This window comes from Aricia agestis, chromosome 16 (assembly GCF_905147365.1).
Source record: "Aricia agestis chromosome 16, ilAriAges1.1, whole genome shotgun sequence".
Lineage (NCBI taxonomy): Eukaryota > Metazoa > Arthropoda > Insecta > Lepidoptera > Lycaenidae > Aricia > Aricia agestis.
The window spans coordinates 8051503-8066486 of record NC_056421.1 but is presented as its reverse complement, the minus strand read 5'-3'; the positions used below and the strand labels follow the sequence as shown (position 1 = coordinate 8066486).

The window sequence follows — 14984 nt, the reverse complement described above, 5'->3', positions numbered from 1 at the left end:
GTATTCAAAATATATAGTACGGGAGCCGTAAAAAAGGAAAAAAACTTTTGAAAGTGGTAGCTAACAGAAATAGAAAGGATTTCATATTTTAACTTGATGTTCCTAAAATATGGATTATTCTATTTGTAGGACAATGTTACTCTTAAATTACATAACTATTAACCTATCAATGAAAAAAATGAAAATGAAAATTATTTTATTTCTGAATAAATTTGAATCAAATATTTTCAGAACGTTGAACTACCTGTTGCCTAGCACCGGTTCGGGAACTAACCCGGCGAGAAGAACTGGCGTAAGAAACTCGCACGGGGCCACTTTTTAGTAAAAAAGTGGAAAATTTGTCTTTTAAAAAAATTAAATTTACAATGTTAATAACTTAATCTATACAATATGAATACACAATTGTAAGTCACATATAATAAATGTAGAAGCAGCTTTGCAAGCAGCCATCCTACTCCCAAGATGTGCTATCGTTTAGGAAATCGTTGACCGTATAGTATAGGCTTTGGCACACAAACGTTCTTTAATTACTTTTTTAAATTTATTAATTGATAGATTTTGAACGTTTTCCGGGATTTTATTGTAAAGGCGTATAAATTGACCTTTAAAAGATTTACTTATTGTGCTAAGTCTGATCACTGGTATTTCCAGCTTGTGCCTATTTCTAGTGTTTCTACCGTGACTATCACTTTTAGTTTTAAATTTAATTAGATTCTTTCTAACATACAATACATTATACAAAATGTATTGAGAAGCAACAGTTAGAATACCAATTTCTTTAAACTTTTCTCTCAGAGATTCAAAAGCTGACATTTTATAAATTGAGCGTATAGCTCGCTTCTGCAGCACAAAAAATGTATTGATGTCGACAGCGTTTCCCCATAAAAGGATACCATAAGACATTCTACTGTGAAAATAACTAAAATAAACTAGTCTTTGCTTGTCTTCATCCGAAATTTCCCTAATTTTCTGACTGCATATGCTGCAGAACTAAGCTTACCTGCAAGATTAGCTATATGAGGACCCCACTGTAATTTACTATCTAATGTAATGCCTAAGAATACGGTGGAGTCCACCAAATTCATTTTCTCATCATTTAATAGTAAATTGGTTTGAACTTGCTTAACATTGGGCAAAGTAAATTTTAACATTTGGTTTTCTTAGAGTTTAAAAGTAAGTTATTAACATTAAACCAATGTACTATTTTTGAGAGAGCACTATTTACCTCGTCGTTATTTGACTGCCGTCGCTTCACTTTAAAAATAAGTGAAGTGTCATCAGCAAAAAGTACTATCTCATTATCCTTAACTAGATAAGGTAAGTCATTAATGTAGATGAGAAAAAGAAAGAGAAAGAAGAAGAAAGAAATATACAAAAAATCAGCTTGTTAGGGTTCCGTTTTAGAGTTCAGCAGTCAACCAAGTTTCTTAAATATAAAATCCTTTCATTTCACCCTATGATGATGATGTGGGGACATTGTATGGGGTTTGCCCCATACAATGTCCCCACATCATCATCCCATACATCTAAGTGTCTAAACACACTAGGCCGAAGTTACGCGGCGTAAATTCCGCATGATTACGTCCGCATTGTCAAACGCATACAAAATACGGACGGAACGCGACGGAATAGTGTGTAAAATACATTGCGGGTGTAATCATGCGGTATTTACGCCGCGTAACTTCGGCCTAGTTTGTTTAGACACTAACTTCGACTATCGAAACTTACGAATGAACTATCAACGCCCTCTGCCCCTAACATTCAGGTACTAATAAAAAAGTGTCGAGGTCAAATCAAGGTCAAATATCGTTCTGTCTAGTCTTCAGATTTACGCCGAACGCGCGATAAGGAACTTCGTTCCAATAATTTTATGAACAGAATAATTATGTTGCTGCGCCTTCGTGTGCATGAATCGAGAGCAGCAAAGGGAGCATTTTTAAGAGAAAAAGTAGCCTATTTATTTTTCCGGGGCTATCAATATATATATCTGTTCCAAATTTCACAAAAATAACTGTAGTTATTGCAGATGCATACAAACGATTATTTTTAGACTATCAACATCTTAAGAAGTTAGTCTATACTCTATAGTAAGTTATGGACGCGCTAATTTCACGAAATTCGAACAAATATACATCAGACTACGAGGAAGGACATAGGTTACATTTTTGAGGAAAAATGGACGGTTTCCTTCAGAATTCCTTATATTTACGCTTGCCGAACTAATGCTGAAATAATCGCGATCAAAATTTTTATCCATCCATCAATCCCGGATTGAAATTCAAACAGCCATTGTCCAAACGTACTAATGTATGTCTCGTGTAGACAAATTCGTAAGCAACGCTTCAATCACTTTCATTAGGGAGTCTTCGCCCTCAGGCGTACATTAATAGGCTTTTAAGGTACATTTCACGTGCCTAATGTGTTTGTACTCTACTTATACTCAGCTCAAATCGATACAATGGAAACAGGATTTAAAGTGTCCTTTAACATTCGGCTTATATCGATTTTTATTTGAGCGTTTGCTTTTATTGCAAAATTGAATGTATATTTGTAATAATTTTAGATACTAAGTTATACTTAAAAGAAAAAGGAAATACTAGGTTATAAGACTCATTAATTAGATTTTCTTTAATTTTATTTAAAAACTTAATCTTCATAAAGGTACAAAGGTGGACTTATTGTCCTATCTTCTAGTCATACTTTGGGCGTAACAGTAACTAAAGGATTAATCTTGTTATTCCTTATTATTTATAGTAAAATCAGACAATTTGTCCTAGAGAGAAGATACATATTTATTACAAAATAAGTATATAACTAAAAGTTACCAATTTAATCCAAAACGATACTTGCACAAGAGTCATAAACACTTAAGTAGTTTATACAACTTTTTATATAATTTTAATTAAAAAAAACTACAATTAAATAGATACGGATACACAACGCTTACAAAATTAGTGAGCACAATAATTATAATTTAAGTGTCCTCAACCCTTTCACTCTCAGCCGTCCTCATTAACATAAACAAACGAACAAAAACACTTAAATTAATTCCGCTTAAATCATAAACAGGCTTGCAATTAATGGGCAAAATAACGTTATCACAGTACCGCTACGCCGTAAGTATAAATAATGGACTGTAAATTAGCATAAAGGTTACACAGTTGGCGACACGGTGGGTGAATGTGGTAGAAGGCCCATTGCGAGATACGGAGAGTCATAGAGGTGGCCACAAAGGAAGATCTTCCGACCGAGCGAGGTGTTATGCCCGGTCAGGCCGAAGCCCACATGATACATTTCAGTTGTCGTATATATACCGACGCACTTAGACAATTTCGATAGCGCGATGCAGGAATGTTAGGCGAATTGTGGGTACCGCTACAATTTCAACGCGACGAGGATTACATTGCATTTCGGAATGAGTTATTCAAAATTGGTAAAACGAAAATTCTTTTTATTAATACCTACTAAATCATAATTTAATATACCAAAACAAGGAACAAGCGAGTACAACTCGCGAGTCACGGTCTGTCGGCTGAGTTTGACACAATCCGACCAAATTACGATGGTCGCCTATCTTTGAATCAACTTCTCTGATAGTACATCGCCCATGGACATGAGCATTGAGCATAATATTAAGAGGAATTGCAAATGCGCTGTGTATCTTAGTTCAGTACGAGCTTCAATCACCAAAATTTGCACTTCAGTCGCCAAGTGCGTACGACGTAAGGTCGAAAATTCAAGCTGAAATCTGTTAACGTATGATGGCTTTGCATAATTGAATGGGCAAATTCAGGCATATGGACTGCGGTGTTAGGATTTACTCGGGTTTTTTAGGGTTTTTTAGGATTTAGGATTGGGATGATGATGTGGGGACATTGTATGGGGTTTGCCCCATACAATGTCCCCACATCATCATCCCATACATCTAAGTGTCTAAACACACTAGGCCGAAGTTACGCGGCGTAAATTCCGCATGATTACGTCCGCATTGTCAAACGCATACAAAATACGGACGGAACGCGACGGAATAGTGTGTAAAATACATTGCGGGTGTAATCATGCGGTATTTACGCCGCGTAACTTCGGCCTAGTTTGTTTAGACACTAACTTCGACTATCGAAACTTACGAATGCAATTTGACAGTAAGTTTCGCAAAAACCGGTTAAGCAGTTAGAAAGGTAACAGACATACATTTTTGCAATTATTATCATGTTATGGTAGGTATATATTTAAATACTACACTGATAAAGAATATTTTTACAAATCACATGCAGACGAAATAATTCATCCCCCGTCGGGTAAGCCCCACATATTCGTCGGCTCTTGTACCCAACTGTCAAACTAAACTCGGTTTACCATACATTTTTTGGTAATCCTAAAAAACCCGAGTAAATCCTAACACCGCAGTCCATATGCCTGAATTTGCCCATTCAATTATGCAAAGCCATCATACGTTAACAGATTTCAGCTTGAATTTTCGACCTTACGTCGTACGCACTTGGCGACTGAAGTGCAAATTTTGGTGATTGAAGCTCGTACTGAACTAAGATACACAGCGCATTTGCAATTCCTCTTAATATTATGCTCAATGCTCATGTCCATGGGCGATGTACTATCAGAGAAGTTGATTCAAAGATAGGCGACCATCGTAATTTGGTCGGATTGTGTCAAACTCAGCCGACAGACCGTGACTCGCGAGTTGTACTCGCTTGTTCCTTGTTTTGGTATATTAAATTATGATTTAGTAGGTATTAATAAAAAGAATTTTCGTTTTACCAATTTTGAATAACTCATTCCGAAATGCAATGTAATCCTCGTCGCGTTGAAATTGTAGCGGTACCCACAATTCGCCTAACATTCCTGCATCGCGCTATCGAAATTGTCTAAGTGCGTCGGTATATATACGACAACTGAAATGTATCATGTGGGCTTCGGCCTGACCGGGCATAACACCTCGCTCGGTCGGAAGATCTTCCTTTGTGGCCACCTCTATGACTCTCCGTATCTCGCAATGGGCCTTCTACCACATTCACCCACCGTGTCGCCAACTGTGTAACCTTTATGCTAATTTACAGTCCATTATTTATACTTACGGCGTAGCGGTACTGTGATAACGTTATTTTGCCCATTAATTGCAAGCCTGTTTATGATTTAAGCGGAATTAATTTAAGTGTTTTTGTTCGTTTGTTTATGTTAATGAGGACGGCTGAGAGTGAAAGGGTTGAGGACACTTAAATTATAATTATTGTGCTCACTAATTTTGTAAGCGTTGTGTATCCGTATCTATTTAATTGTAGTTTTTTTTAATTAAAATTATATAAAAAGTTGTATAAACTACTTAAGTGTTTATGACTCTTGTGCAAGTATCGTTTTGGATTAAATTGGTAACTTTTAGTTATATACTTATTTTGTAATAAATATGTATCTTCTCTCTAGGACAAATTGTCTGATTTTACTATAAATAATAAGGAATAACAAGATTAATCCTTTAGTTACTGTTACGCCCAAAGTATGACTAGAAGATAGGACAATAAGTCCACCTTTGTACCTTTATGAAGATTAAGTTTTTAAATAAAATTAAAGAAAATCTAATTAATGAGTCTTATAACCTAGTATTTCCTTTTTCTTTTAAGTATAACTTAGTATCTAAAATTATTACAAATATACATTCAATTTTGCAATAAAAGCAAACGCTCAAATAAAAATCGATATAAGCCGAATGTTAAAGGACACTTTAAATCCTGTTTCCATTGTATCGATTTGAGCTGAGTATAAGTAGAGTACAAACACATTAGGCACGTGAAATGTACCTTAAAAGCCTATTAATGTACGCCTGAGGGCGAAGACTCCCTAATGAAAGTGATTGAAGCGTTGCTTACGAATTTGTCTACACGAGACATACATTAGTACGTTTGGACAATGGCTGTTTGAATTTCAATCCGGGATTGATGGATGGATAAAAATTTTGATCGCGATTATTTCAGCATTAGTTCGGCAAGCGTAAATATAAGGAATTCTGAAGGAAACCGTCCATTTTTCCTCAAAAATGTAACCTATGTCCTTCCTCGTAGTCTGATGTATATTTGTTCGAATTTCGTGAAATTAGCGCGTCCATAACTTACTATAGAGTATAGACTAACTTCTTAAGATGTTGATAGTCTAAAAATAATCGTTTGTATGCATCTGCAATAACTACAGTTATTTTTGTGAAATTTGGAACAGATATATATATTGATAGCCCCGGAAAAATAAATAGGCTACTTTTTCTCTTAAAAATGCTCCCTTTGCTGCTCTCGATTCATGCACACGAAGGCGCAGCAACATAATTATTCTGTTCATAAAATTATTGGAACGAAGTTCCTTATCGCGCGTTCGGCGTAAATCTGAAGACTAGACAGAACGATATTTGACCTTGATTTGACCTCGACACTTTTTTATTAGTACCTGAATGTTAGGGGCAGAGGGCGTTGATAGTATTCCTGTGCGTCAATAGATGGCGTTTTTTAATAATTTTTTTGATAGTATAATATTACATTTTATACAGGTTTTTTGAACATAAGAAATAACTTCGTTCCATTCAGGTGTCCCTTGACACCTCTCAAGTTTTTTTATCCTTACTATGTTATTAGTTCCAACACAAATTAGAAGAAATACACCTGAAAAATTGCAGACACGTTATTATTTAACCAATTAACTTGCATTCGCTATTATAATTAACAAACTATACAATTATAGTGACGCGTCTACTCGCGTGTAGTCACAGAGCCGTCGCCACAAAAGTGAGCAATTTACCGATTGGAATCAACCCTGACATGATTACCGTTGACATGCCATTTGTACCCTGAAATTCATATTCTAATTTGTTTTTTCCTGTATTGTTATACTTTGTTGTATGTAAATAGAGAGGTTATACTATACTACAATTTCAAATTAGAACTTATAAATATATAGATAACAATCTATAAAATATAATATAGATTGTTATAAATTATAATTAGCTGTACTAATTGTTAATTATTTTGTTACAGATGTCATGTGAACTCAATGTGCTAAGAGAGGTAAGTCAGATACTATTAGTTGTTAGTTGTTACCACCATTTTACATAGAGTCAGGTCGAATTACAGCATAACGAGGTTTTGGAGTACATTTTTAAATTGCCTATTTCATTCAAAAATATCAAAGTAAAATCAGAATAAATTGATAATGGAGTTACCACGCTATGATTATACTCACGTGGTCTTACGGCTAGGCTTGACATAGCCCTGCATAAGTCCGTCATCTGCCTATGAATATTTTTTATCCGGCACTTCCTTAAAGTATAATACATCAATTTGAAATGGTGACAAATGTTTTATATAAAATCCGCACGTTCAAAAACTAGTTCGGGGTGTGCTATCTTTGAATTCAGTTCAATAAATTCTAGAGTTCTATACGAATATTATTTCACGCTCCATCTTTTCCGTTCTTCATATTTTTTAAATGGATGTCCGTCGGTTGAAAATTTTATTCAATTTCAATTATAAAAGTTCTTTTGATAATTGAAAATTTTAACTGTCACCCGGCTGGAGTTCCAAATGAGATGGCACGTTCAAATGGAAATAGATTGCTCTTAATACTTAGAGTTAAAATAACATTGGACCTGCCCACATCTCCACGTCATGACGTCGTCAACGTGGAACGGTGCGGTAACGTGGCATGGTACATTGACGTGACGTGTATGCGTACATGTAATTTACGTCAACGTAACTTTTTTCTTCTCTTTCTCAGTTTTTAACAATAGCAAAAACAGAATACGTATTGTGCGGTCCACATATTATAGATCAGTAGTGAAGAATGCAGCAGTTTTACAAGGCATGGCGACGTACAATGTTGCTATGTTTATGTTTGCGTTACGTTTACGTAAATTTGCACGTCACATCAACGTACCGTGCCACGTTACCGCACCGTTCTACGTTGACGACGTCGTGACGTGGAGATAATAATATTATGGACAGGCCCTGCACCTTTTTCTAAATACGTAAGAATATATTTTCAAATGCTCAAATTAAGAGGAATACAAGTCTATGATTGTCATTCTACTAAGCAGAGGAAACCAGGGACTTAAGAACCACTCAAACTTAAGAATATTTTGAGTATTCAGTCTTTAAAGTATTTTACAATATTATTATATATAAACAACTTTTTATAATTTTAATTCCATCTACTTGAAATGACAATGGTAGCGCGTAGAGTCGTAGATGTTTGTAGCAGTGCTACGAGTGCGCTACGCGGACGTGCTACGCGCCTTCGTAGAGCTACGAATCGTTGACGTATAAATACGTTGTGGTTTTTATGTTTCTTCTAATATAGCTAACCCGGAAAATGTTATTTATATAACGCTGTACCTTCCTTTTATATCACGCGATCTAATAAAAACAGCTTCAGAATCTGCTGTGTAGTTTTAAATATAACATAGGAACAGACAGCAAGAAGCAATCTAGTTTTATGCTATATGGTATTGTTTTTTAAATACTAAATTATGGAAATTAAATATGAATAACAAGGAAAATTAATAACAACTCGATAATGACAAAAACAATGACTCAAAATTAATTAATGATATAATTAGAAGCGATATATTTTTAGACAGCACTGTCACAGAACAAAGGCAGCACACGTGGTAAGTAATTGTCAATAATTACAAGGAATAACATAACGCAGCGTTTGTTCCTGACAAGCTTTGTTCAGTTCAAAGGAACAAAGTGAGAACCGATAATACAAGGGGATTTAGAAATGTATACAAATATGTGCATGTTTAAGCGAATTTTGCGTTTAAAGCTTGGTACTATGGTCTGTGATTTTTATGCATATAAAAATGTAGTTCAAGGTTAATGAGTATTTCAATATAGGCTTCTTACATCGTAAGAGCACAATCAACAATGATGTCAAGGGATTTCTTTTTTTTTATGAAATAAGGGGGCAAACGAGCAAACGGGTCACCTGATGGAAAGCAACTTCCGTCGCCCATGGAGACTCGCAGCATCAGAAGAGCTGCAGGTGCGTTGCCGTATTTTTAAGAGGGAATAGGGATTACCCTATTAAGGGTATATTCCCTTCCCATCTCTATCCCCCCTATTAAGGGGGGATAGAGATGGGAAGGGAATAGGGGAGGGTAGGGAAGAGAATAGGGTAGGGGATTGGGCCTCCGGTAAACTCACTCACACGGCGAAACACAGCGCTATGCTATTTCACGCCGGTTTTCTGTGAGAACGTGGTATTTCTCCGATCGAGCCGGCCCATTCATGCCGAAGCATGGCTCTCCCACGTGCATGATTAACATTTGATCATAATATCTCATCTACTTAAGCTTCTAAAATAATGTTTAAAACTAAACTAAAACGGAATACACAGTATATTTTTTTGTAAACTATTCATAAAGTGTCCCATTGCACAAACATAAAAACTAACACATTAAACACAGTATAAAAGAATTCGCTGTATTTGATGTTTCAAGCTATTCATAAAGTGCCACACTATAAAAACTAATACGTCGAATACACTGTAAAAGAATTCGCTGCATTTGATCTTTTAAGCTATTCATAAAGTGTCACACTATAAAAACTAATACGTCGAATACACTGTAAAAGAATTCGCTGTGTTTGATCCTGTTAACTGTTTGTAAAGTGTCGCCGCGCCATTAATTTATAGCCCCATGCCGTGATTGCGTTTCCTGTCTCTGACAACGCGTATTATTCTGCCAATTTAAAACTACATTAAATTCTACAATCTAATTGAAACGCTGTACGTTTAGGGGAAAATTTTAACAGTGCTTTGAAATATTTTTAAACATTTTGTTGGTACTATAACTTCAACATAATATTTATATGTTCACATAATATTTTATGGTCTTCGTTTTTATTATTCGATTCAATTCAATTAAAACTACAAATCATAACACTTCTCTCACCTTTGACTTTCAATCTTAAAGCGCTTATAGAAGCTTTCTTCAGAATAACTATAACGCAACTTCTCTTAAAAGAAATATCCCTAAGTTCACGAGAAAAGGAATTAGGTACTCCGGCCCAATGATTCCGAGACCTGACGAATTATACTCGCCCCTCACTTGGCGTCACCCGGTTTCACCCGGTTATAACCAGTTATACCCGGGTTGAACCGGTTCTAGCCGGCTCCGCCTCAGCTCCTCTCAATACGAGCTAACGAGATCAAAATGAATGCTTTGTTTCTCTAAATGCGATTTATATTATTTATAGCGTGTCAAAGTGATCCGTTTTAGAGGATACAATTTGTTTTGTAATTTACTTTGTGACGATGAAATTGTTTTGATAGACTGATGAGCTTTATGAATAAGATAAAAAAAAATCAAAAATCTTCGTTAACTTCTCCCACAATACAAAAGGAAATAGTACAATTATCAAGATGTAGAATACAAATTATCGCAGGAGACTGGGTGCCCTAACTAGGTTGCCCTGTGTTAAGGGGACAACCTAGTTAGGGTACCAGTCTTGATGTTTTCTCTAATAAAAAAATAGTAAAACTAAAGGCTTTGTTCATTTAAAAGGAAGACGCAATAGTTACGTTTGTCTTAATGTGAACAAAATAATATTCCATGTAATCTGTGAAGTGCTAAGTAATAATTCTTCTCGGTAAATCTTTAGAAACCGTGTACCTACATAATTTTCATACGCGAGTGAAAAACTTTGTATCCCTTTTTACGAAAAACGGTAAAAAGGTGCATGAAATTCCGCACAGTTATAGTTTTTATGGTGAAGGAGTGCATCGAGCTAATATTATTTTGAAATTATGTTTTATCATACAGTTTTTTAACAAATAAAACATTACACACACTACAACACACAAAGTAGGGACTAGCTTGTACATACGAATTGTACTCTTATACTAATTTATGGTTGAACAACAGACTTGTTAAATTGCTTCGACCATTGGGCGATCTCTAGTTTTAATTACTGTGTGTGACTTCTATTTTTTATGAGTATTTCTATTTCCACTCTAAGAATAGATTTTAACCTTACTACCAAAAGCAAGCAAAATTAAAGTACACTTAACAGAGTTAAGAGTTTTGAATAGATAAGTATATTTAGCACACTCTGTATAATAACGTTAAGGTTGAGAGCGTCGCGGTGTCTGTACTAATTGCGTTACAGCCGAGGCCGGGGGGCGCCGCTAGTGCCGGTAATGGACGGTATTAATTAACGCTCGAATCAACCGAATATCTATTTCCTTTCAAGATATTGCGCTTAAATCGCTTTTTCAAAGCAAATTACTCCTTGAAATGAGAATCGAATGTTGTAGTTCAATGTACAATGAAGTGGGTGGAGTCATAGGCAAAAACTCCTTTATTTTTGGTTGGGATACGACTAACGTACAATATACGACCATATTGTATGACATAATAAGCCGACCAAATCATATTAATCCGTGATTACATTAAATAGTTAATGGAATCAGGCGTTACTTTGCGGAAATCCATAGCTTAAAATTTAGTTTGTTATTATTTTTAGCAATATTCCGCGAAATAACCTTCCACCTTTAAGTAAATGAGTGAGTGTACGCATAGGCATGCGTAAAGCACCTCCCTCCTCCCACACTGCCTATGCGTACACTCGCATGCAAGAACCTGAAAACACCACCACCACACAAGCAATAATGTTGGCAAATCCGTGCAAGGCCCCTCACCACCATGCAGGTTGGAGCATCCTCAGGATGTGGACTCTACGAACACTTGACGGACGTTGTTCGTATGGCAATATAATAATAATGATATTTTTAGGAATCAGAAGTGATAAAACATAAAAAAAAAACAATTTTAATTGACCTAAAACTAACAATTTACTAATCAATCAAATTTTGTTACAAAAGACAATCGTTAATTATTACACACAGATCACAATAATCACTTAGACACTTTTAAAATAAAGCACTGATACTAAATAGACCAAATATAACAAAAAGAGACTAACCTCCAGAACGCGTAATACCGAATACAACCACCTTACCGGTCGACGAACGGGCAGCAAAGAGGCAAACCAGGCAAAAAGCCAGGAGAAGCATAACCAGGCAAGGGGCCTGGTTATGCTTCTGCTCCTCGCGCCTCCGTGGTCTAAAGGTATAGAGCGCGGCTCTTGACTCGGGGGTCGTGGGTTCGATTCCCGCGTTGGAAACATGTTATTTCCAAGTTTGGTTAGGACAATGCAGGCTGATCACCTGATTGTCTGACAAGTAAGATGATCCATGCGTCGGATGGGCATGTAAAAAGTCGGTCCTGCGCCTGATCTCTCGCCAGTCGTGTCGGTTGTCCGACCCGCTGGGTTATGAGAGTAAAGGAATACTGCGTACACACTTGGGCACTATAAAATTACTCCTGCGTAGCTGGCCTGGTTTCAAAGAATCCGGCCACCGTCACCGAAACCGGTGTGGGAGCTATTATTATTATTATTATGCTTCTGCCTATATAGTAGGATGGTGGAGATCGGTGTTACCTGTTCTGGGGTACGATTTTTAGATAATAATATATAGTACATAATATATGATGCTATGGTTTGTAGAAGCAGAGCAAAAGTATCTTAGTTTATGTAGCGGAATATTAAAGCCAATATTTCCTCTCAAAACAAACATTTGGAATTAGTTTCCGAAACACTTTGACCTCACTCGGGCGGGTTTAGAGAAAATCGCGAAAGAATGCTTCAAAGACCCTTGCAGTTCGGAAATATTTGAATCCAGTCAGCGGGGTTTGACTGCATCGATCCTGCAAATCCCCTCATATCTCCCCGATAAAAGTTCCATAACAAAATTCGTAATAATTTCGTGGAAAATGCTTTGACTGGATAACTTCGGAACTTTATTCAAGTTAAACTAACATGCTTGTTGACTTTGTCGATCAGGATGCAGCTTTGAATTATTTTGTTCCTTTTTAGTTCGAGAAAATAAGCTATGTTTATAAAATAAATTGATTCAATATCATTATTGCAGACTCTCTAGACCTGAATTATTATGTCCTGAAATAATTGATATTCTGAAGAAGTATGGCAAGCAAATATTTTACATTACGATAAATTCTAATAATATTATGATTATTTTTAAAAAACTTAAGTAAGTATTTTTGTTTATATGACCAGGTCGATTAAAGAATAATTAGAGGAACCATTTATTTGTGTCTACGTATTTTAGGCTGCTACTAAAATATAAATAAAAATACTTAAGTTTTTAAAAATAATCATCATATTATTAGAATTTATCATAATGTAAAATATTTGCTTGCCATACTTCTTCAGAGTATCAATTTATCGTTTGAATATTTAAAATCGTAAATATAGCAATGACAAGATTAAATGTAACATTAAGCTTAAATCGATTGGAAGTGTCGCCGTCGCCGAATTCTAGGGAAATATTTTTCAAACCGACTGCAGCGAAGTGATAAGGGCCGAATGAATTTCAATCAAATTTACGACTTATAATAATGATAATAGGTGCGCTATCGGCGTGGGGGGAAATCGTCATTTCGCAGAAAAGGTGTAGTCTCGTGTAACAAATTTGCCAGCAATCGTAAGGTGACGATAACGATTTGCCAAATTAATCTCTGAATGAACACTCGGGGGATATTTTTGAACTACATTAATTTTTACGAACGCCATCCCTCCGAGATTTCGAGTTTAGTGGTGCGAGAGGGAACAATTTTTAAATATCGGCATTCGGAGCTTATTATTTAATTTTGACAAAATATGGCGTAATTTTATAGCAGTTTGTTATTTATTACATTTATGTTTACATTAATATTTTAAATTCGAAAGTGTTTTTAATTTTTATTGTTAAGAATCTGGATTAAATACATAGAATTTTGTATAAAGAACAGACAATATTATTATTTTGTGTTTACGTACGTGCAGTTCCTGCCAGATAAACGAATTACTGCTCAACGAATAATCGAAACGATAAATCTAAACAAAAAAGAAAAAAAAAAAAAAAAAAGAAAAAAAAAAAATAAACAAAAAAAATAACAATTAATTTTTAATTTCGTTAGTTTTGCTAAAACTCGAGCACGGCTAAACCGATTTGGCTGATTTTGGTCTTGAAATATTCGTAGGAGGAATTGATATCAGGTCATCTAATAAAAATATTTTAAATTTAGTTCTACTGCACCTTAGGATAAACCTGCAATAAAAATATATAAAAAGACAAATATTGTGTAGTATGACTCCTTGAATAGCATGTTGTCGCCTCCATTCCACAAGTTTTCCACTTTTATGGACCATCAGGTATCAGTAGTCGGGACGACTTTACTATTATGTCTTGGAATAATGTCTTCTCGAAACTTTTCAATATCCTTATAGTTTTATGTGAACCAGATGGAGAATGTCTGGCAGATATAGAGTTTTCATTAAAAGCTAGATCCGTATATTAAAGCTTCTATTCCCTTCCAAGCACTTACAATAATCTGGTGTTAGCCATTAGCAGAGATGTTGAATTGTGCGCACGCACACAACTCACGAGTGTAAACAGTTTTTATAGTGTATTAATATTTCAAAGTTTTTTATATGAAACATACTGTAAAAATACCTTTTGTAGATGTACCTACCTCTAGATAGATGATTCCAGCTTAGACCAAATCTACGCGACCACGCGACTGCGAAGCGGAACGTCAAGTTGTCAAATGTGTTTTTTGTATACAAAACACATATTTGACAACCTGACGCTCCGCTTCGCAGTCGCCTGGTCGCGTAGATTTGGCCTAAGCTTTATGTCAAGGTGTTTGCTAATTTGAATGTGTTTTTTATGAATATTTTACTATATTATAATACTCATTGTTAGAATACTCATTAAATTAAACCTCAAAACATGAAACAAATGTTATCTCCCAAACTTTGCTTGTAATTATAAAATTGCCGAAGTTGGCGGCGTCATCTGCTGGCTATGGCTAAAATTGTCATTTCTTTTATTTTATGACAGTTTGGGTAAGAGCATCTTATACT

The 14984-nt window shown here is 35.4% G+C and overlaps 1 protein-coding gene across 1 annotated transcript in view; it reads left to right on the top strand.

The window, feature by feature from the left end:
• Nucleotides 1–14984, top strand: part of LOC121734596 (semaphorin-2A-like) — a 394143-nt gene that overhangs the window by 130825 nt on the left and 248334 nt on the right. Inside the window, exon 3 of the mRNA XM_042125178.1 lies at nt 7029–7058. The gene's annotated coding sequence lies outside the window, so the exon portion shown is untranslated. The remainder of the gene's footprint in view (nt 1–7028; nt 7059–14984) is intronic.